Here is a 22,214-nt window from a genome sequence, read left to right as displayed (position 1 = left end):
AGGAGATGACTTGAATGATTTTTTTGATCAATCTCTTGATGGCGAATTTATCGAATGTTTGGAGACCATAGAGTTACAAGAATCATCATTGCAGACTTTTCATGAGGAAATTCCTGATGAGGACATGTTACTAGTTCTTTCAAATTATGAAAATTCAGAAGATGTTGCCTGGGTGCCGCACTGATTTGGGTATCCGGCGTGGGGCGTCCCGGGGGGTGGATTGTCAGTAGCGGTCTGTTGTGCGAATAGTTCCAAGGCTGCAGAAAGCGCTGAAATCTGGATGTCACGAAGGTGATGTCTAGTAAGTTGCCGCCCAGCAAATAACGGCGTGGGGCGCCGCGGGGGTGAGTGAGTCCAGTAGGCACCACAGCTATACTTACCGGCATTGCAGAATTACTGCTGGGGACAATGCCTGTGCTGTAGCAGGGTCACAGCAGAAACAAAAAGGATTCTGTTGAAGATGTTGTTGGTTTTCAATTTGAAAACAGTTCTGGTGTCAACTGCTATGCTAATGTAGTGGTTAATGTTTTGTTTTCTCTAGAAAATGTAAAAGAGGGGGAGGCACTCCATAGTTCCGGTAAAAGGGCAAAGGAAAGGATCGGTGGTTTGAACTATCAGTCAAAAAGGGGAGGGGGTGCAACAATTTTTCCTACCGGGTCACACTGTGCTTTTACCGGAACTGAGGTCTGCAGGATTCTAGTCATTCAAACTGAGGCTGGCGGCAGCATGGGCGCGCCGACGTCCCGCGGATACAGTTTCGTCACTCCACGGGTGATCATGGCAGTCATTCCCCATCGGGGGTGTCTGCGGGGGTCGGAGACTCCCGCGGCTCCTCTAGAATCTTCAAGGTCGTGGAGGACTACGGTGGTGGAGTCAACCAGTGACCGGGCCATTTCTTTATGCTGGGCCCGCTCTTGCCAGGTCGACCGCCATTTTGAGAGTTCGGTAGCTACTGGCGATCGCGGGGTCAAATGAGCGGACGGGCTCCACCCTGCCGGGCGAGACGTTGCAGCATTGCCACAGTGGAAGAACCCTTTTCCGGGCGCCTGGAGCGCTGAGGGTGCAGCTGGGAAGCCTCCACCTGGGGAGGCGGGAGAGGCCTGTTCGCAGCGTCTCTCCCTCCCAGTGCACCCCACGGCGTCTCGCTTGACATTTGTTATGGCCGGACCAGGCGATGAGGATGAGGGGGGGGGTCGGAGGCATGTGCAAGACATCCCCCCCCAGTGTTGTCGCAGCCATTATAAAAGAAAGAAGAAATGTCCCGTCCGTCTTTGGGCCGCACCTCCGGTGGATGGACGCCCTTTTCTCTGGCCCCATGAACGGGTTCCTTGGCTCATCGGCTGCAGCCGGATCCCGTCGGCCCCAGCCCCCGGCAGTTGGTGGCCGGACCGGGAGAGAGTGTGGAGGGACAACCTGCAACTCTCAAGGGCCACCGCGGCCGGACTGGGAGAGAGAGGGGAGGGTCGAGGACACGGACATTCCCCCCCCTGAAACTCTCCAGTGTTGTCAATCCCCCTGGCCGGGTCCCGCTGGCCTCGGCCTCTCCTCCGGCTACACCCTACGTGATGATCTCCTGGCCGAGGCGTGGCAGCAGGACCCGCCTTATATGTGTTGCTTCCGGCTGGGCGTAGCCGAAAACCTGTTGCCCTTTGGAAGTTTCTAGAATGGGGCGGATGTCTGCGGATGTCTGCTGACTTCTATCTTTCCCAGTTTGCCGTTATTTGGCCGTGGCAGGCGGTGGGACAGACACGTTTTGGGGCAGTTAGGGGCGATGTTTTTAGGTTTCTTATTACGGGCTTACTTCTAACGTTTCTTGTTTCTAGGACAATAATAGGTTTTATCATTACGTATTGTTATCGTTTCTTTGTTTGTTATTTAATAAAAAGTTCATCAGTGGCCTACTGATTTTCGTTTTCCTATTCTTTTCTTTCCAGGTTGTTTCATGCTAAAGTTTCTGTTAACAGGATACAGTGATCACTTCGTTATTATTGCATATGTCCTTTTCACTAGGGGTGCTCTCTGGTCGGGCCAGATGACCTATCTCTAGTAAATGGTCCGGGTGACACAGGTGCATCAATCAGTGGGGAGTAGATAGGCATGACAGATTACAACGGGGGAGAAAGGTCCGCATTACGTACCCTTTCACTACTTGCAAAGATTTTCCTACGTTTATTTGCAAACAGGGAATACCTCCAAAAAGAACTAATTCCCAAACAGTCAATGTTCGGACAATCAATCAATCAATGAGGAATTAAATAGGTACGACGTGTTAAAGGCTTGCGTTACCTACCCTTCACTATCTGCAAAGGGAGAGAGAATATTCCTATTCTTCCTCGTTTGCAGGCAGAGAAGATCCTTAAGAGAACCAACTTCGAACAATTCAATGCTCGATTCAAACAATCAACAAGGGGTACTGTGAACACAAATGAACGCCGCTTATGTACATACACATTGCTATTTTCAACAGGTTGTTCCTAATGTTTCTATTTTAGCGAGGTCAAAAAGAGATCCCATTAGTGGCCTTCTGATTTTGCTCGATTCCTTTTGTTTTTTTACACGATTTTTCGCTATCTGCAAAGACTAAACAGAGTATTGCGACTCTGTGCTTGTTTGTAAATAGAGAATGAACCAAAGAGAACAATCAATCAAATGGAGAGAGAAGCAGGCACGACGGATTACAACGGGGGCAAAGGCCTGCGTTAACTACCCTTCACTATCTGCAAAGAGAGAGTACTCCTAATAGAAATGAGGGGTGGGGGGCAGCATTCAAAGCAGATCAGTGTGCATAAACACGAAAATGTTTTTACTTACCACGTACTTGACATTCGACAGTTTATGATATTTGCTATTAAAAAACCATTGAAATTCACTGAAAAAACCATAGGTTATAGACCATATATAGTTAGGAATTAGCATTTACAAAACCTTGAAAATTCACTGAAAAAACCATAGGTTATAGACCATATATAGTTAGGAATTAGCATTTAAAAAACCTTATTTTACTCACACAAAACCATTGAAATTCCATATATAGTTAGTTGCACTAACTATATATCGCGCACCCGCAATCCACTGCTGATCATGTCACATATTACATCATTCATGACATGGTCAGTGACATCACTGATGACATCACTGATGACATCTCAAATGACATCACTGATGACATCAATGATGACATCTCATTTGACATCATTCTTGTGCTAATACGATAAACCTCTTCAGACTCTAATATAACCTTAGATACACTCAGTGTATACAGACACTCACACACTGTCACTCATCCATGGAGTTACTCACACACCTAGTCAGTCATGCAAAGAAACAATCTCACCTCCATTTCTTCAACTATACAGTTATACACACCTTACTTATTCAAACATATACTAACACATATTTACTCTCTTATACAATCCCTGATACAAGTTCACAATGATCCATACAACCACTCACACATTCAGTGGCTCTCATGCACAGTTATTTATATATGCCAACTCTCACATGTACTGTGTTTTACATATGTACTTACTATGACATGTAGCATTGAGATATCCATTCACTCATCAATAGACTCATGCACACAGTCAACTGCCCATGTAGCTGTTTCCACATGCACTCTTGAACTCATGTTATGTTATGTTATAATGCCTTTTATTGCGCGCTCTATTACTCAGGAGTATCCTGGCGCGGTGAGTAAGTGAGAAAAAGCGGGGCAGCCAACATAACAAATAGAGAAATTACAAAGTGATATTAAACAAATGTGTTTTGAGTCCCTTCTTAAACTGAGAAAGTGAGGAAACAGTGCGAAGGGCCAAGGGAAGAGCATTCCATGCTCTGGCTGCCTTAACAGAGATGGATTTGCCTCCTGTTCTTGCAAGCTTAAACTTAGGCTGGACCATCTGGCACAAGTTGGCGGAGCGAAGAGCCCGTTTTGGAGCATAAAGAACAAATCTATTCCGCAGATATACTGGACCCAAATGGTGGATAGCACGATAGGCCAGGACCAGAATTTTAAACAGAATTCTATTGGCAATAGGTAACCAATGGAGACTACGCAGATGTCCACGAACACTGGATCTCCTGGGTAATTGGAACATCAGTCTGACTGCCGAGTTTTGAATCACCTGGAGTCGATGGACCATATAGTCTGGTAGGCCACTAAAGAGGGCATTTGCATAGTCTAAGCGTGACAAAATCAACGCTCTTAGCACAGTCTCTCTAGCCTCGCCAGGAATGAGGGGGAAAAACCTTCTGAGGGCCTTTAGAGTGGCATAGCAGGTCCCGGTTAGTTTCTTAATATGCTCCCCGAACTTTAAATCCTGCCCGAACCAGACACCTAGGTTCTTTACAGGGTCACCTGTTGAGTTCGGACAGGGTAGATCGGAGGGCCAGATTTGTTCCCTGAAATTATCCGGGAAAGATCCATAGAGGAGGATCTCCGTCTTCTCCTCATTACATTTAAGTTGGGCCAATGCCAACCAACGAAAAACTCGCGACCAGCAGCTCTGGACGGTCAAGGGGTCTAAGTGGTTTTTTGGCCAGGTGAAGAGCAGCTGGGTATCGTCAGCATAAGCCATTATTTTGGCACCCAGCTGCTCAGCTAGATAGACCAGAGGGGTCACATAAACATTAAAAAGTAAAGGGCTTAAGGTGGACCCCTGCGGAACTCCTGTGGTTAGTTCCTTAACCTTGGATGCATAGGGGGGCATCCACACTTGCTGTGATCTATCTTTCAAAAAAGAGGTCACCCAGTCCAGAGCACAGCCTGAAATACCAATAGCACCCAATCTGGCCAGAAGCATCGAATGGGGCACCGTATCGAAGGCGGCAGAGAGGTCTAGTAAAATCAGAACCGCCCTGCCACCTCCATCCAGGCACTCCCGAATAGCCTCTGAAACCTCAATTAATGCCGTTTCGGTGCTGTAGGCCGCTCTAAACCCCGATTGGGCAGGGTGGAGCGCGTGAGAAGACTCAATGAACCCTTCAAGTTGTCTAAAGACAATCTTTTCACATGTTTTAGCCAAGGCTGGCAGAAGAGATATGGGCCGATAGCTGGAGGGCACAGCCGGATCCAGGCCGGACTTTTTCAATAACGGGAGGAGCTTGGCTTGCTTCCAACTCAGAGGCACAGAAGCCGAACAAAGCGATAAATTAACAATCCTAGTTACCTCCTGGCAGACTTTAGACGACACCCCTCCCAAAACTCTAGCAGGGCAGGGGTCGGAGGGCGATCCAGATTTAAGGGCAGACAGGATTGGCAGAACATCCAATTCAGAAGCTGGGGAGAAGGAAGTAAACAAACCCTCCGTCGGAGCGGCTGTCAATATAGGCAGTGAAGTGGATGTCTGGGACTTGTTCAAGGCAGTACACCTAGTGAATCAACTGCTCACACATCTATGCACAGAGTCACACACCTCCCAGCCACCCGTACACAAACTCAATCTCCCATACAAATACTTGGGCAACCAATCAATAACACATATAGCCTCTCGTATAGCTAATGATCAACACATGCAGCAGTTTACATCACAACAGACATAATGATGCACAAATTAAGACAGTTTAGTCACTAACCCATGCATTCAGTGAGACACATTTAATCACTCACTCATACAGTCAGTCACGCACCTACTAAATCCTTCATCCAGACACTTATACATCCACTCATTCTTCAATATGTAAGACATATTTTAACTTTACAGAAACATACAGTCACTGGATGTTGTCATCAGTGATGTCATCAGTGATGTCATTTGAGATGTCATCAGTGATGTCATCAGTGATGTCACTGACCATGTCATGAATGATGTAATATGTGACATGATCAGCAGTGGATTGCGGGTGCGCGATATATAGTTAGTGCAACTAACTATATATGGAATTTCAATGGTTTTGTGTGAGTAAAATAAGGTTTTTTAAATGCTAATTCCTAACTATATATGGTCTATAACCTATGGTTTTTTCAGTGAATTTTCAAGGTTTTGTAAATGCTAATTCCTAACTATATATGGTCTATAACCTATGGTTTTTTCAGTGAATATATATATATATATATATGTTTGTGTGTGTGTGTGTCCAGCAAACTTCTCCACAAGAAAATATATATGTGTGTGTATACATATATATGTACGTATGAATGTGTGTGTGTGTGTGTGCATGTATATATATACATATGTAGGTATGTATGTGTGTGTGTGTATATATATATATATATATATATATATATATATATATATATATAAAATCAGGGCTTTAAGGGGGATGTAAAAACTGGGGGGTCTCTCAAGGAGGCGTGGTCAATGTAATTAAAGGCGTGGCTTAAAACACATAAGCTAAAAATCTGTACTTAGCATAGTGTGGCGCCCGACTTGTATTTTGCGGTTTCTGTCATTGCATCCAGATATATGCTACAACAAGTAACATCATACCTACAAGAAGGCAGTACTATTGGCTTTGTCAATGGCAGTTAGTTGCATAAGACAAATAAGCAGTAACTATGGCTTGTTGTATATAATATTGAAAAAGCTTCCAATTAAAGCCCTGCTGAAACTACGATGATGTTGCTGCTCCTGAGTTTCAAAAAGAGAAGGGAATCCAGAGAGAAAATGACTCTCTTTAAAGGATGTCCCTTCTCCTTCAACACTCACCTGGCATGACGTCATGCCGTAACTTCTCCACTAGTGAGAAGTGAGCAGTGTGAGCAGCGCACATCCATGTGCCTGCTGCCACTGCATTACGGGGAAATAACGGACCGCCTGTGCCAGGGACAAAACAGAGCCCGACAGAGTGAGACCCGTTTCCAGGCCCCCTTCAAATAACTGCCGGTGCTCAGACCCGGTGAGACCCGGGCCACTTAAAGCCCTGTATACAATGCTATGGAAGGCTGTTTGAATCGAGTCTGTTCCATGCCAGTATTTACTGGAACAACAAACGCCGCTGAAGCTAAATCACGTGGTTTACTAGAAGTGAGTTGTTCTAATTTAGGCGGTGGGCGGGTGGGGGGATTACAGACCAGGCACCAGCCTATAAAAGCTGGCAGGGAGTGAAGACACAGACAGGACCAGCGCAGAAGGAGCTTCCACGGGGGGCTGACTGCACAAGCCCCTCTCGAGCTGAACTGCAAGGAAAAGAAGACCCTCCGTCCCGAGGAGAGCACGTGAGTAAAGGGGTACACCTCACAACCCGCGGGCTGACGTGCTTTAGGCTGAAGTGTTGTGTTTGCACACCCCTCCATCACACCCGGGCCTCTCTGTGCTGCTTCTCTTCCTGGGCCGGGAGACGATGCTCGAGCAAAACTACAAGTCCCAAAATACAGCGCCTTGTTGGCTAAAATCACGACAGACGGCTCTGTAAGGTGGCAGGGGGAGGGGCGACTCTTACCTGACTTTCTGTTCTCTTTTATTGTCTGATCTTAAACTCTTCACGTCTTCACCTATACAACTCATGAACAGAGATGTGCCCCATGGGTCGGTGTATGGACTTCTTGGCACTTAAGACCCCACTGTCTATTCTTCACATTTAAACACAAAGACATATAGTCCCAGCCTTCTTCCTTTCTAATATTTATAGCGCCTTGTGTTACATCTAGGAAGAGTTCCTTCCTCTGGATTCCCTTTATCCCCACCTTCCTTCCCTGTCCCTTTTAGTATGTTACTTACTTTCATTGATATGAATTCGTCAATTCATTCAACCTCCTTCTGTGCTTCACCATCGGAGATAAAGTTCTACATTATCGATTACTGGATTGGTTCTGTCACTACTCCCCCCCTTCTTCTTCTTCCCCCTTTATGGAGTATACTCTGTTCCTCTCTCCTCCTAAAAGCTGGGCTTTTTGCGCGGCTTGTTTACTTTATATTGTGACACTGAGTGCTAACAAAGGTTCGTGGCTTGGATTTGTCAGGGGTTGTTATTTTGAATGAGTTCGCCCTGGTTTGTTCTTCCGCCCCGAAACCATAGCCAAGGGTGATATTATCTCGGTTAATAATTCTTTTATCCCGGTCTGGTGAAAAGGAAACTAGAGCACTCTCTAGGCCCTCTGTAAGATCTGTCTTGGTTCAGACCATTCCCTTTCTAGTTAACTTGGCATTGTCAACCCCCACTGGCGTCTGTTAACCCGTTTTAGAATCAATTTAATTCATCCTTTGTTGCTGTGTCAAAAGGCTGGACAACGGAGAACATCCATGCTTTGTCAATGGGATGGTTGCTGCGTTCAAGACGCTTTTGGTTTGTCCTTTTTACTCCAATATTCGTAAAAGATTTTTAAAGCTATTTTTTACTGGGTGGAATTTTAGGCAGGGCAGGCCAGCCCTGCTACATCTGCAGATGCTGACTGATGTTCGAACCTGGCTTTATGTTGCCTGCTTCTTCGGTTGCAGCCTACCATATAGCACAGCTGTCTCCTACCATATAGCACAGCTGTCTCCTACCATACGACACAGCTGTCTCCTACCATATAGCACAGCTGTCTCCTACCATATAGCACAGCTGTCTCCTACCATATAGCACAGCTGTCTCCTACCATACAGCACAGCTGTCTCCTACCATATAGCACAGCTGTCTCCTACCATATAGCACAGCTGTCGCCTACCATATAGCACAGCTGTCTCCTACCATACAGCACAGCTGTCTCCTACCATATAGCACAGCTGTCTCCTACCATATGACACAGCTGTCTGGTTTGCTAAAGACATCTTAGGGACATACAGAAAGGTGACCTTGGAATACATTCCGCACCTTGATTTCCATTGGCTTTGTGGTTTGTAACTCACACTTTCTGGCATTCTATTTGCTGGCTTTATTTAGGCTCCCCAGGTTCAGTTCGCCCCTCCCATTGCCTAAGCTGTGTTTTCTGTATTGTTCCATGACTCACTTTCTGTAAACAGGCCTTTAAATCTTGTTCTTATCTAGTCCCACTTGCTGTGCATTCAAAGACCAGGGTCAAATGTCAGACACTGCCTTTCCAGAGCCTTGTTTACTTTTCTTTCTCTGACTTTAAAATGAGATGAGTCTTGTGACAATCTTGCTGGATACTGGGAGTAGGAAAGAGTCTTTTTTTCTAGCATATGACCACATTTAAAGGAACTGTGTAAGTGTTTCGGAATATATCAGAATTAGGAACACAAATGAAGCCCATTTTTTGTTATTTCTGAAGTGTGTTGGGAACAAATACTTTAATATGATCAAACAAACGATTACACTAAGTGATGCAATTCCCACACATTTTCGTCTAATCTAAGCCAATGCACTCTTCATCACCCTACCCCTTGCCACTGCACTCTACACCTCTCCAGTCTAGGTTACACCAATCTACTCTGCACAACTCCACTCTATGCCGCTCTACTATATGCCACAACTTTTGCCGCCAATGCTCTATTACACTCACCTCTATGCCCCTGCACTGTATGCCAACCCACTAAATGCCACTCAAATCTACTCTGTACCCAGGGCACAAGTCCTAAAATAAGAAGTGGGGGGACGCTGACGTCACGGCAGGAAGTGACATCACAAAAGGTGACTTGCACCATGAGACTCATTGCCTCCCCTCGCTCACCCCTTAGATGTGATTGCATCGGAGAAGCCAGCGCGTGAGCAGCGTTCTGAATGAGCTTCGATCTCGCCCCAGAGAGGCCAAAGAGTGAATGTGTGGCTCCATTCGCTCCAGTAATCGAGCTCCTGGTAAAATAAGTGGGGGGACGCCGTCCACCCGCGTGGTACCCTGACTAGAGCCCTGTCTGTACCACTGCACTCCTAATGCCACTGCACTCTCCAATACTTTACTCTAAGCCACTACACTGTATGTCACTCTACGCAAATGCAGTCTACCCTGCACTGCTCCACTCTATGCCACTCCACTCTATTTTGAAACAATCTACTCTATGCCACTGTACCCTATACCATTGTACTCCACTCTATGCCAATGCACTCTTCACCACTCCACTCTTTGCCGCTGCACTCTACACCTATCCAGTCTAGGCCACACCAATCTACTCTGCACAACTCCACTGTATTCCACAGTACTCTATGCCAAAACACTCTATACCAATGCTCTATAACACTCACCTCTGTACCCCTGAACTCCATGCCAGTCCACTATATCCCACTCTACTCTTTGCCGTTGCACTCTACACCTATCCAGTCTAGGCCACACCGATCTACTCTGAACACCTCCACTCTATGCCACTCTACTGTATGCCAAAACTCTTGCCTCCAATGCTCTATAACACTCACCTCTATGCTCCTGCACTGTATGCCAATCCACTCAAATCTACTCTGCACCACTGCCCTCCTAATGCCACTGCACTCTCCACCACTTTACTCTAAGCCACTACACTCTATGCCACTCTACGCAAATGCACTTTACCCTGCACCACTCCGCTCTATGCCACTTCACTCTATTTTGAAACAATCTACTCTATGCCACTGAACCCTATACCACCATACTCCACTTTATGCCAATGCACTTTTCACCACTCTACTCTTTGCCGCTGCACTCTACACATATTCAGTCTAGGCCACACCAATCTACTCTGCATAACTCCGCTTTATGCCACTGTACTCTATGCCGAACCCCTTGCAGCAAATGCTCTATAACGCTCAACTCTATGCCCCTGTACTCTATGCAAATCCACTATAAGCCACTCTAATCTAATCTGCACCACTGCACTCTACACCAATGTACTCTAAGACTCTAACCTCAATGCAACTCTATGCAAAGGCACTCTACCCTGCACCACTCCATTCTATGCCAGTTCACTCTACTTTGAAACAATCTACTCTTGGCCACTGCACCCTATACCACTCTATGCCACTCTACTCTTAACTACTGCACTGTACACCAATGCACTTCAAACAACTGCACTTTATGTATCTGTACTCTGCATCACTGTACTCTATGCCACTGATATCTCTAAACCACTTTACTCCACTCCACACCACTGAACTCTGACACTCTACTCTGCAACACTGCACTCTCCACCACTGAACTCTACGCCACTCAACTCTGCCCTTTTCCATTCTACGCAACTGCACTCTATGCCACTGCACCCTGTTTGTTTTAGTGAATTTCTCAAGGTTTTCACATTCTATTTTTCAACTATACCATCCCTGTAACCTCTGTTTTTTCAGTAAATTTCTAATGTTTATTAATGTTATTTTCTAACTATAACCTGGGTTTCTGAGTGGGCGTGTGAGGGGCTGTTTGCATGTGGAAATGGGTATGTGATTGGTTGTGTGGGTGTTTAAGTGGGTGTTTAAGTGTGTGTGAGTGTTTTTATCGACATATGAATGAGTGTGAGTGGCTGTACAGGTGTGTGAGTGAGTGTGTGTGTGGTTGTCTGGGCATGCGCCGGGACGCCCCTTTGCTGGGGCAGCCGTGCGCTATATAAGATCCCATAACATTAACATAACATGTAATTAGGTGTGTGAGTGCCTGTGTAGGTCTGTGAGTGGAAATGTGAGTGGTTGTGTGGGTGTGTAAGTGGGTGTGTGAGTGAGTGGGTCTGTGAGTGGGTCTGTGAGTGGGTGGTTGTGTGGGTGTGTAAGTGGGTGTGTAAGTGGGTGTGTGAGTGAGTGGGTCTGTGAGTGGGTATATGTATTTTTTTTAAATTGGGGTCTAGATCTGTGGCTCTGCCACAAATTCTCACGATGGCTATGCTGAGCACAGCGGACCCTCACATGCACAAAAAAACATTTCCCACAAATTCTTCTCCATGAGGGGTCCTTACAGACCTCTTCACAAGTCCCATGGGATAAGGATACCTCTAGCTTGACCCCCTATATATTATTTCTACTTTATGTTCCTCCCCCATGTACCATATCCCGATTCACCAAATGTCATCCACAAATTTTCTCTCAGGTTGCGGTCAGCCAATCACGGCGTTGCTGTTGGCCCGTGGCTCCATGGATGCTATGCAGTGGATCTGCGTCTCTAGATACACCCAAATCTTTTTTCTTTAATAAATCCCAAACTTGTGAACATATTTACACCATATTATAACAAGCATTAAAAATGCAATAGGTCTTGCCTTTCATTAAGTTAAAGCCATTTGCTTTGCTATACAATACCATTAGCAAAGCAAATGGCTTTAACTTAATCAAAGGCTCCCCGTTGGGGATCGCATCCTTTTTAAATCCATGTGTATGGTGTACAAGGCCCTAGCTAAAACTAGCCCCACGGGCGTTGGATCTATCCTGTCTCAGTACAATCCCGGCAGGAATCTTCGTTCCTCACAGAAATTGTTACTTTCTGTGCCTCGTGTCAGGAAGACAAGATGGGGAGGCAAGGCCTTTTCCAATCTGGCCCCTAAATGGTGGAATGCTCTCCCTCTCGAAGTAAAGTCCCGTCCCACTCTTCAAGCCTTTAGATCTGCCCTAAAGACCCACCTCTTTACACGCGCATACCTGTAGTGGTGCTCTGCATACTTTTGATCCGTTTTAATAGGCGCCTTGACACCTTCGGGTTTAGTTTGCGCGGTACAAATTGCTTAATAAATAAATGTGAGACCTATTGCATTTTCAATATTTGTTTACTTTCTTAACCAGATCTGTCTTTCTATACCTCTTCTCATTTTGCCCTTCTTTCCACTTATCATTTGTCGTTTTCTTTCTCTCACTATCCGATACTCACTAGTCCCCAACAGGAACATAGGTATCAAGAGTGCAGCAGGTACAGTGCCACCGGGCTCAGGGCTGTGAGGAGCTTTCTGTGCCACTTTATTTGGTTACAATACTGTGGCTAGGGGGGCATGTTACTTGCTTGCATGGGGGCCAGTGGCACCCTTCTTTACAACGACACTCGTCCACAGTGTCCTAGCTGTTTTTCTCTCACAGGCCCATGCGTCTTGGGTTCTGTCAGGGGTGGTTCTGGTGGCAGTCCGTGTAGGCCTGACAGGACTCCCTTAGCCACGGAAGGGCATATGTCAGCTGTTAAAGTTTGTGATGCCTGGGGTAGGAAACTCAGAGTTTGCATAGGTTGTACAATCCCTTCAGCATTTGTTGCCTGTTCCGGATCAAGAAACAGTTCTTGGTTGAGAAAACAAGCCCGCTCCTTAGAATGTGTCCTCTCATCCCATGTTATGGAGTCAGTGGAGAGGGGTCTATCTCCGCCTCATCATGGCAAGTGTCCAAGTGATGGGCTAGCATGCTGTTTTAGCAGCACTGTGATATGAACCGCCGCTCCAGCCTGGCACCACCAGCTGTGTGGCAAAGGCTGAAGAGTGCTGTACATTTGGTGCTACCAGGGGGCACTGTCCAGCTGTGCCTTAAACTAGTAGGTCTCCTAGGCAGTCCCACTGTCCTTGAGGTGCCCAGTAAGGCACGTCAGGTGGCATGTGTGTGCTGAAGATCGGATTAGGACATTCTGTGGCCATCTCTCATCTCTCTATTGAATACTATGCTTGAAGTGTCAGCGAGATGCCCTTTTATCGCAGTTCAGACACATACCTGCCATTTGTTTCTCCAAGACCAGACTAGGCTCATGTGACACTCAGAATGTGCCCCCTCCCGCCATGTCATCCTATGCGCAGTGTGTCCGTCCAGTCCTGGACTCCGTCCCCAACCCCACTCATCATTACTGCTAGGTGTGTTGGTCTAGTTAGTGGGTCAGAAACAAACTAAGACTACAGCACCCAGAATGCATTAGGTTTTCATTTAAAAGCCCATTACCAGACACACAGTGCCCTTGATGACATAGAGCAAGAGGGCGCAGCAGACATAATCTATGCCTCAGCATATTGAAGGCCAGGGGCTGCTACAAGGACAGGATGCAGTCAACTCAGGTTCTCAGCAGTCAACTAACCCTGGAATTAGCCCTTAGCAGCACACACTTCTTCTAGTTTCGGCACATATAAGATGTGCTGCTACAGAGAATGTCTCTTATGCTGCCAACCCATGACATATGTATAGTTTTTCGTGTTTTTCTCTTCAAAGCTCCATATGACATATGTTTATACTCCAAAATATACCATGAGGCACTATTTAACAAGCCTGCTAACTGTGCACCACGGGGGGGGAGTGAGCACGGCAGCGTGGTGAACGCGCGAAGGGCGGGTGGAGTGAGCGCGGCAGTGTGGTGAACACATGAGGGGCGGGGGAGTGAGCACGGTAACGTGGTGAACGCGCTATTTAGAACAAGATGGCGTCGGACTGTCCACAGTCTGTATGGACACGCGCATGCTGTCTGCTTTGGACAGATGGAGAGAGCAGCCATCTTTGTCCATGCAGACGCGTGCACGTAAGCCCACGGTGAGAATTGATTCCAAAAGGTCCTCTTCATGGTGAGAGCAGCACATGTGCTGCTTTCGCCAGGCGAGACCTAAAAAGGACTTTTTCTGGACCACGATCTAACTTTCTGCCAAATTTAATGTAATGTAATTAATATGTATAGACACCTGAAAACACAATCTTTGTCTGCAGTCTTCCACCTCATAGACACACAGACATTATAAGTTCAAAATGTGTAAACATTGTTTGTTTGTTCATGACCGTGCCTTTTTCTAACACAGATGCTGGCAATAGGACAAGAGACTTGAACAGAATAAACTGGGACTGCAAAACGTGCTTTTGGAAACACCATCTCTGGCAACACCAAATTAACATTTTCAGGAACTTCAACTCGCTGGTAACTGAGCGCACCACAGAGAAGTAGAGCCCTCCCTGGCTGAAGAGAATACTGTAGTCCTTAATACACTTGGACTTCTGGGCGCTGGACCTCAGGGAACCTTGAAGTGATAAGAAAGTGTGCTGTGTTTTTCACACTTGGGCCTCATAAAAGAATTAAAGGACAATAAAGTGACGGACAGAAGACCGTGAAAGACATGGATCAGCAAAAAAGAGATGAGGAGGAGGCAGCCAAGCGCCAGTTGGCTGGCACATTGGGGGGGTTAGGTGCTGGGGCGGGTACAGGAGCGGGTGTGGGAGCCGCTACAGGGTTCCTTGTAGGAGGGCCTATTGGTGCGGCGGTTGGAGCAGTGATAGGACTTTTCACTGGTGCTGCTGCGGGAACTGGTGTTGGAGCCGCGGCTAGTAAGTAGTGTTCATAGTAGTTTCCAGCAGGACACTACCATGAAGGGCCATTATAACAGGTCATTTACTAAATTACCAAAACCTGTTGAATTACCAGAAATATATAGTTCTATGCTACAGTATTTTATGCTACACTGTTTAAGGAACAACCTTGTAACCGGTATGTTAAATTAAACCACAGAATCCAGCATTTGTGCCTTGAAACCATTTGTAACAGATCATCTCGTGTGCACAGTGCCAGGGTGGCACCCGAGCCTTACATTTAGTTCAATACAATGGAGTTTAGTGTGTTTTTTTAAAGTGTTTTGCTTTTTTCACTGGCAGTTTACATGCTTCTCCAGAAAAATCTGGAAATGCAGGCATGCTGTAATTAATAGCTGCAGGTAGTGAGCACAAGCACACAGTAGCACTGGAAGGGTGTCAGCCTCTCTAACAAATAGATGGGAGCAATGGAATAATGGACCATATGAAGCAAGTGGGGGTAGGAGAGACCCTATCTCACCCTGGCCCCGCTCATACCAGGGTTTGACTCTGTCTGATCCTGGGAGAGATGTCCTGATGAAGGCCTGTGATCACTTCTGATTTTATAAGACATTGTTGTGATATTTGCGCTAGGAATCACAAGTCCACTACTCTGCATTTGCAAACAATTTGTATGCATAAGGCTATGTTTTGTAATTCACTAACTAAATTCAATGTAATCTACCTCTCACAAATATTTCTGCTTTTAATAAAGCCAATTACATAAGATGTTGTGGCACTGCTCCTTTTTGATATTTTTGATTAATACGTCGACATGCCTGGAAATGTATTTATTTAGTTTGTTATTTTTTCCTGAAACTCATTGTGGCTCTTGGCATTTCTGAGACATCCATCATTACTTGTGGGTGTTGTTGGCACAGCCATGCATTCTGTCATGTTGCTCGTCTTCTGCAATATTCTGTGCAGATTTACTTTCATTGGAAAGACAGGGTTTAGCCCTCGAATAACCAGCCATGAATGGGAAAACACAGTAAAACCAAGTCCTGGGCACACGTCAAGGATAATGTTTTTTAGAATGTTAAGTGCACTAACGTAGTGCTTGATTGAAGAAATATTACAAAGGTCGACAACGGTAGGTCATGTAATAGATGATGTTTATGCAAAAACTTGGAGTTCATCAAAGGAATACACCAGCCTCTGGGAATGAATGGGAAAACTCAGTGATGGGACGACAATCAATACTCACAGACCTACGTACAACTAAAAACAACTGCATCATGGGAGAGTGTGCCTCAGAGGACCGAGCGGGTGTTCACGGTTTCATTGCTGTTGTGACACAGAATGGTGTCACACCTTGTAGGTCAGGTGTGTGAGTAAGCAGTGCCTGATCCATTGACAGTCCATGAGCATCTGGACTGCTATTACAGTGTTTGTGCATTTATATTTTTGTGCATAATTAAAGCAGTTTCGATTCTACGTGTCCACATTGATATAGTGCTACTGTCTTTAAAGTGAATTTCCTATGACATGTAGAAGTGAGTTTTCTTGGCTCTTGTTAACTATATGTATCTCAGTTCAGGCTCCATCGCCATCTTTCTCAATATGGCTGCCCCCTGCACATTTCACTGTTTATTATTTCTGCAGAACATGCTGATGTAAAGGTTGGAGAAAGATTATTTTTCTTGTCCATCTTTGTATCTTAACCACAATTAGCAAATTATTAGAGGTTTCATTCCCTCTTCAATAGTTGTCAGTCATTCAGTCAATGACTCTTTATTCGGTTTACGTAAGAATTCATAAAGGATAATACTGAAAAGATGTAAAAATTGTTTTATCACAATTAAAATACAGGTCTACAATATATAAAGTTCAAAAACCAAGGGCCATATGTATCAGCATCCTGATTTGCGAATTTCAAATAGCGATTTTTTAGAAATCGCTATTTGAGAATTGCAAATACGGATGTATGTAAAAAATCGCAATGTTTTAGCGATTTCTTAATATTCCTTAATTGCGATTAGCAAATTGCGAATCGCAATTAAGGGATACTTTCCCATTCATTTCTATGGGCCAGAAGGCCCATAGGAATGAATGGGAAGTTATTCTCACTTTGCGATTCGCAATTTGAGATTTGCAATTTGAGAATCGCAAATTGAGAATAATCTCAAGGGTGCAGAGGTGTCATGGGTGCACATGTGGTGCACATGCATGCCCTAAGGGCATGTATGTGCTTCACATTGCGCTTTGAAAAATGCAAAAAAGTGCCTTTTTCAAAGAAATCGCAAATTACCACCAACTTGAAGTTGGTGGTGATTTGAGATTCCGTAAGGCTAAATTGCACTTTTTTGGTGCTTCTTACATTGCATTTAAGGAATCGCAAAATTTGCGATTCCTTAAATGCAATCGCAAAATAAGGAATCTCAAATTTTGTGATTCCTTATTTTGCCTTAATACATACCATTTGGCAAAATTGCATTTGCAAAAGCCGATGCAATTTGGCTTGATACATATGGCCCCTAATGTGGTAAAAGCCATATCTACATTTGCAAAACCTACAAAGAAGAATAAAGTGCAAAGTACTTTAAAATCAAGATTTATCACGAGAAGCAAACGCAGCCCTTTGAACCATCAACCCATATTAGGCTATGCCGCCATGAAATGAACAATGTACAGGACAGCTTAACAATGTATATAATAAAACAGCAGATTGTAAAATACCCAGATTATTAACAGAAGAGGATCATGCATTTTTAATAGAGACTAGACCCCTGCTCGCTTCTTTAGACTAAGAGCAGCCTTCATAAATGTATAGACAATGAAATAAACAAGTTCATTTTGAAGGGATTGAAGGTACGAATTGCCACTCTATATCACCTGATGTCGCCCGTCTCCCAAGCAGGCACTAAAAACTGCTTTTTTGGTTTTTCATATAATTTGCAAAAGAGGAAGAAATGTAAAGTGGATTGAAGTGCAGCTGAACCACGTGGACATGGAGAAAGGAGAGCATTTGTAAATGTATCCTCCAGGTAGCTGACTACAAAAGGTACCCTGTGGAATCCAAAGTGTCAGCAGGAACCTGTGAAGAGCGAAAGAGACACATTGTGGATATGGGTGCGAACCTGTGAAGAGCAAAAGGGACACATTGTGAGTAGATATAGGTGCATGGAATCAGTAGTAGAGAGAGGCTGACACTCCCTGGCCTTGAGTTGTACTCTATAAACGAGAAGGACAGTCGGAACTTCAGGCTTTAGAATCTGAAGTGATTAATGCGGAGGCACAACACACCAATAACCAACCCCCGATGTGGCCCACAGCTTGCAGATTGCACAGCGCGGACACAAGGCATACCTGACGGAAGTGGCCAGACAACAACTGACAAACACACGACAAAAAATGTATGATGTTGGGGACAAGGCAGGTAAACTGCTGGCTTGGCTGGACGACAAACGGGAGAAGAGGGACAGATGGATAGCACAGCTTGCAGTGGAGGGAGGGCAGCCCACTACAGACCCAAGCACAATAGTAAATATGCTGGCACATCACTTCATGAAAATATACTCCTCAGACTCTACAATATTGGAAGAGGAAGCATTAACATATATAAAATACCTTAAAATGCCACAATTAACCCCAGAAGAAGCACAATCATTAGAAGGTGACCTCACGACGGATGAGGTGACACTAGCTATTAAAGCGTTGCAATCGGGCAAGGCGGTGGGGCCCAACGGCATACCGGTCGAATTATATAAAAAAATGACGGACTCACTTGCGCCGCACCTGTTAAATATGTTTACTGAGAGCCTAGATTCAGGAGAACTCCCTCCGGATCAACGCACGGCCACCATAGTAGCCATTTTAAAACCTGGAAAGCCAGCAGATCAGTGCACATCATCTCGGCCTATTTCACTCATGAATGCTGAGGCCAAAATACTCGCCATATTACTAGTGCGACGGCTCACGCCACACTTGTCTAAGCTCGTACATAGAGACCAATCTGGCTTTATGCCCGGCAGAAACACAGCACTTAACTTAAGAAGACTGCATGGGGTGATGGCACGTGCAGAATATATGCAGGAACCGGCGGTGATACTCTCACTAGACGCACACATGCGTTCGACATGGTCCACTGGCCTTTCCTCTTTGTGGTGCTGCACCATTTGGGATTTGGTCCAAGGTATTGTGTCTGGGTCCAACTATTGCCCACAAAGGCAATGGCATATGTCACAGCTAATGGCCATATGTCGGCAAATTTCCCCTTGGCCAGGGGCACACGTCACGGCTGCCCGCTGTTGCCACTATTATTTGCCCTGGTTTTGGAGCTTCTGGCGGAGTGGATATGGTGGGAACCAACTATTAGGGTCCTTAAATGGGCAGATAACTGGGAGGATAAAATCTCCCTATACGCAGATGATATCTTGCTATATTTCGCTTCCCCTAGGCATTCTATAATCACCCTTTTGGATGTCTGCACGGCTTATGGGCGGGCATCCGGTTATTCTATTAGTTGGTCTAAATCCACCATGTACATACTCCATGGTCTGCCACCGCACCTACTGGACGGCTGTCCGTTGCAGACTGAAGAAGGCACGTTTAAATATGTAGGGGTTTACATCACAGCTAACCCTGCAGAATTCTACAAACTAAATTTGCAGCCGCCACTCGAACGTCTCAAGCGAGACATACGACACTGGGAATCGTTGCCGCTGACCTTGCTGGGCAAGGCAACGCTTTTTAAGATGATGGCTCTGCCTCGATTTTATATATTTTGGAAAACACGCCCTATACTTTTCTATTACTATACAAACACATCTATATATATGAAATCTAATGTATGTCTGTCTGTCTGTTTGTCCTTTATGCATTACTACACCATTCATCTGATCGCCATGAAACTTTGGGAAGTTGTTGAGTACACTCCCGCGAAGGTTTCTGGCATAACATATTTTTTAAAGATCGGCCCCCCAGGGCCCTCATAATCTTTTGAATACTCAATTTGCAACCATGACTTTGCAACGGTACAAAACTTTCGGTGAAAAAGATGATGAACAATGTCATCAAAGCTACAATTTTGAATGGGAAATTCAAGGGGGAAGATGTACTGTTGCCACGTATTGCAATGATCCCAACAGATATGCCATTTCAATTCAAACATTTACAGTTTCCGGTGCGACTCGCTTTTGCAATGGCCATCAACAAAGCACAAGGACAATCGCTGCAAGTGTGTGGACTAGATTTGGAGAATCCGTGCTTCTCACATGGACAACTGTATGTGGCCAGCTCACGTGTCGGAAAACCTTCTGATTTATTTGTGTACGCACCAGACGTAAAAACAAAAAATACTGTGTAGCCACAAGCACTCGAATAAATAAATAGAATTATAACGACACTTTGAAATGTTTTCTATATTACAATGAATAAGTTTCAATAAAAATGACACAATGTAAATTGAATGTTATCATAACGAGTTTACTTGAATTTCCTTTCTTCTGAGATCGCAGCAACGCGTGACGGGTAAGCTAGTTACAAATATGCGACAGGCAAATGATGTTGATTATGGAACTATTCTTCAAGATATAAGAATTGGAGTACTGAAAGAACATGGCAAACAAGCTTTGCAAAGTCGACTACTTTCAGATTTGGTTTCAAATTCTGGAATTCTGGAATTTGTTTCCAAATGAAAATATAGTTCCTAAGAAAATATATGAAAATTGCAGATAATAAATCTATAATCTGCTTAATGCCAACACTGTGCGAGTGTTCAACGAACAACTTTTGAAGCTAGAAAATGAAGAAATAATAAAAAATGGAAGCCATTGATAAAATAGAGCATGAAGGAATCCCTATTATTTTGACAGAAAAATTGAAAACAAAATTGGATTCTTTAGAAAAATCGATACCTAAAACTGCTGGTTTAGAAAAGAATCTATATGTATGTATAAACTATTGGGTAATTTTAAGGCGTAATTTGGATGCTCTGATACCCAAAACTTACTACCATAATGCAAATCGTTGCTCCTAGCTCCTAGTGTAAGTCACCTTCACTTACCCTCACATTGTTTTTAAGCCACCCTCATAAACTCTGTCTCCAATACACCTATGCACTGAATGTGCATGAAATGAATCTTAGCACTTAGTATGTGATGTTGAAATGGAAATTCCCCTTGCCCATTATTTTTTCCCCTTTCCCCGCTAGGCATCTGAGGCCACAATTGTTAGGCATAGTAATTATGTCCTGATGATGATCCTTGTATCAAGATAATGGATCGAAACGCTGTCGACTTCTCATAACACCTTATACAAAGTTCAAAACCGTATATGTATTACTAATGTAAAGGTGTTGATTATGCTCTGATGTACCATGACATTGTGCAATTACTGGTACTTCAAACCTCTTCGTTTTTGCCTACACACCTTTTTGTTCCAGTTTTGTCATTAAATGTCTGTTGCACATGTGTTAAGTAGGGTGCAGGCTTGTGCCCCACTTTGTGAATTGTTGTGTAACATTCCTTATATTCAAATATAAGTAAATATCAGACCTCTGTCCGGCTGGACAAGTCCTAACTAATATAGCTACGACTGTGTCTATATTTATTCACTGTATATAGTTCTCCTTAAGGGACCACTGTTGTTTGAATAGCATTACTCCCAAGGTCCCTTTCGACTTAATTGGGTCACCTTAATATGGCGATCAAGATGCAGCAGAAGTACTAGCCACTGCAGGCGGAGGGTTATCTCGAAGTCTTCTGCACTCCTCCCGAGCCAAGTTGATGGGGTGCAGAGTCTCGAGGTGCTTGTACATACTTGCTGTACCACAGGAATATTTTTTGTTGCCATCACCTCTCGAAAGAACCGTTTCGCAAATTCTGCAGGTGACTTATGTGGCGTTTACTTTTTTCAGGCCTTCGGGAATGGAAAAAAAATTCCAAACCACTGAAGTAGCTCTTTCAGGGCATACAGGTTCAGGAACAAATTCTTCAACTAAAGAATGTTCATAATCCGGTGCTAACTGCTATCCTGAAGCCATTGTGTGCAGAATTCAGCAAATAGCACAAAGGAAATGAGCAAAAAAAGTTATTCTCAGGAGTGAGAGGGGGTCCTTCAATAGTTACAATGGGAAATGTTATGAACCAATCAAATCTTTTTTTTTCAGGTCACTTGGGGTCCACGCACCCTGCACACAGGCAGCACTCACCCAACATGACTTCGCGAAA

General features: G+C 44.6%; 1 long non-coding RNA gene across 1 annotated transcript; it reads left to right on the top strand.

Annotated features, from left to right (window-relative positions):
- The first annotated feature begins 7,020 nt into the window (after positions 1 to 7,020).
- LOC144828408 (uncharacterized) lies at positions 7,021 to 15,769 on the top strand. The gene is made up of 2 exons (XR_013610441.1): positions 7,021 to 7,156; positions 14,502 to 15,769. It is a non-coding gene; the product is annotated as an uncharacterized LOC144828408 (long non-coding RNA).
- Positions 15,770 to 22,214: the final 6,445 nt, after the last annotated feature.

The sequence above is a fragment of the Lissotriton helveticus genome, chromosome 4_1 (assembly GCF_964261635.1).
Source record: "Lissotriton helveticus chromosome 4_1, aLisHel1.1, whole genome shotgun sequence".
In the NCBI taxonomy this organism is placed as follows: domain Eukaryota; kingdom Metazoa; phylum Chordata; class Amphibia; order Caudata; family Salamandridae; genus Lissotriton; species Lissotriton helveticus.
This window is presented reverse-complemented; position numbering and strand designations above follow the sequence as displayed.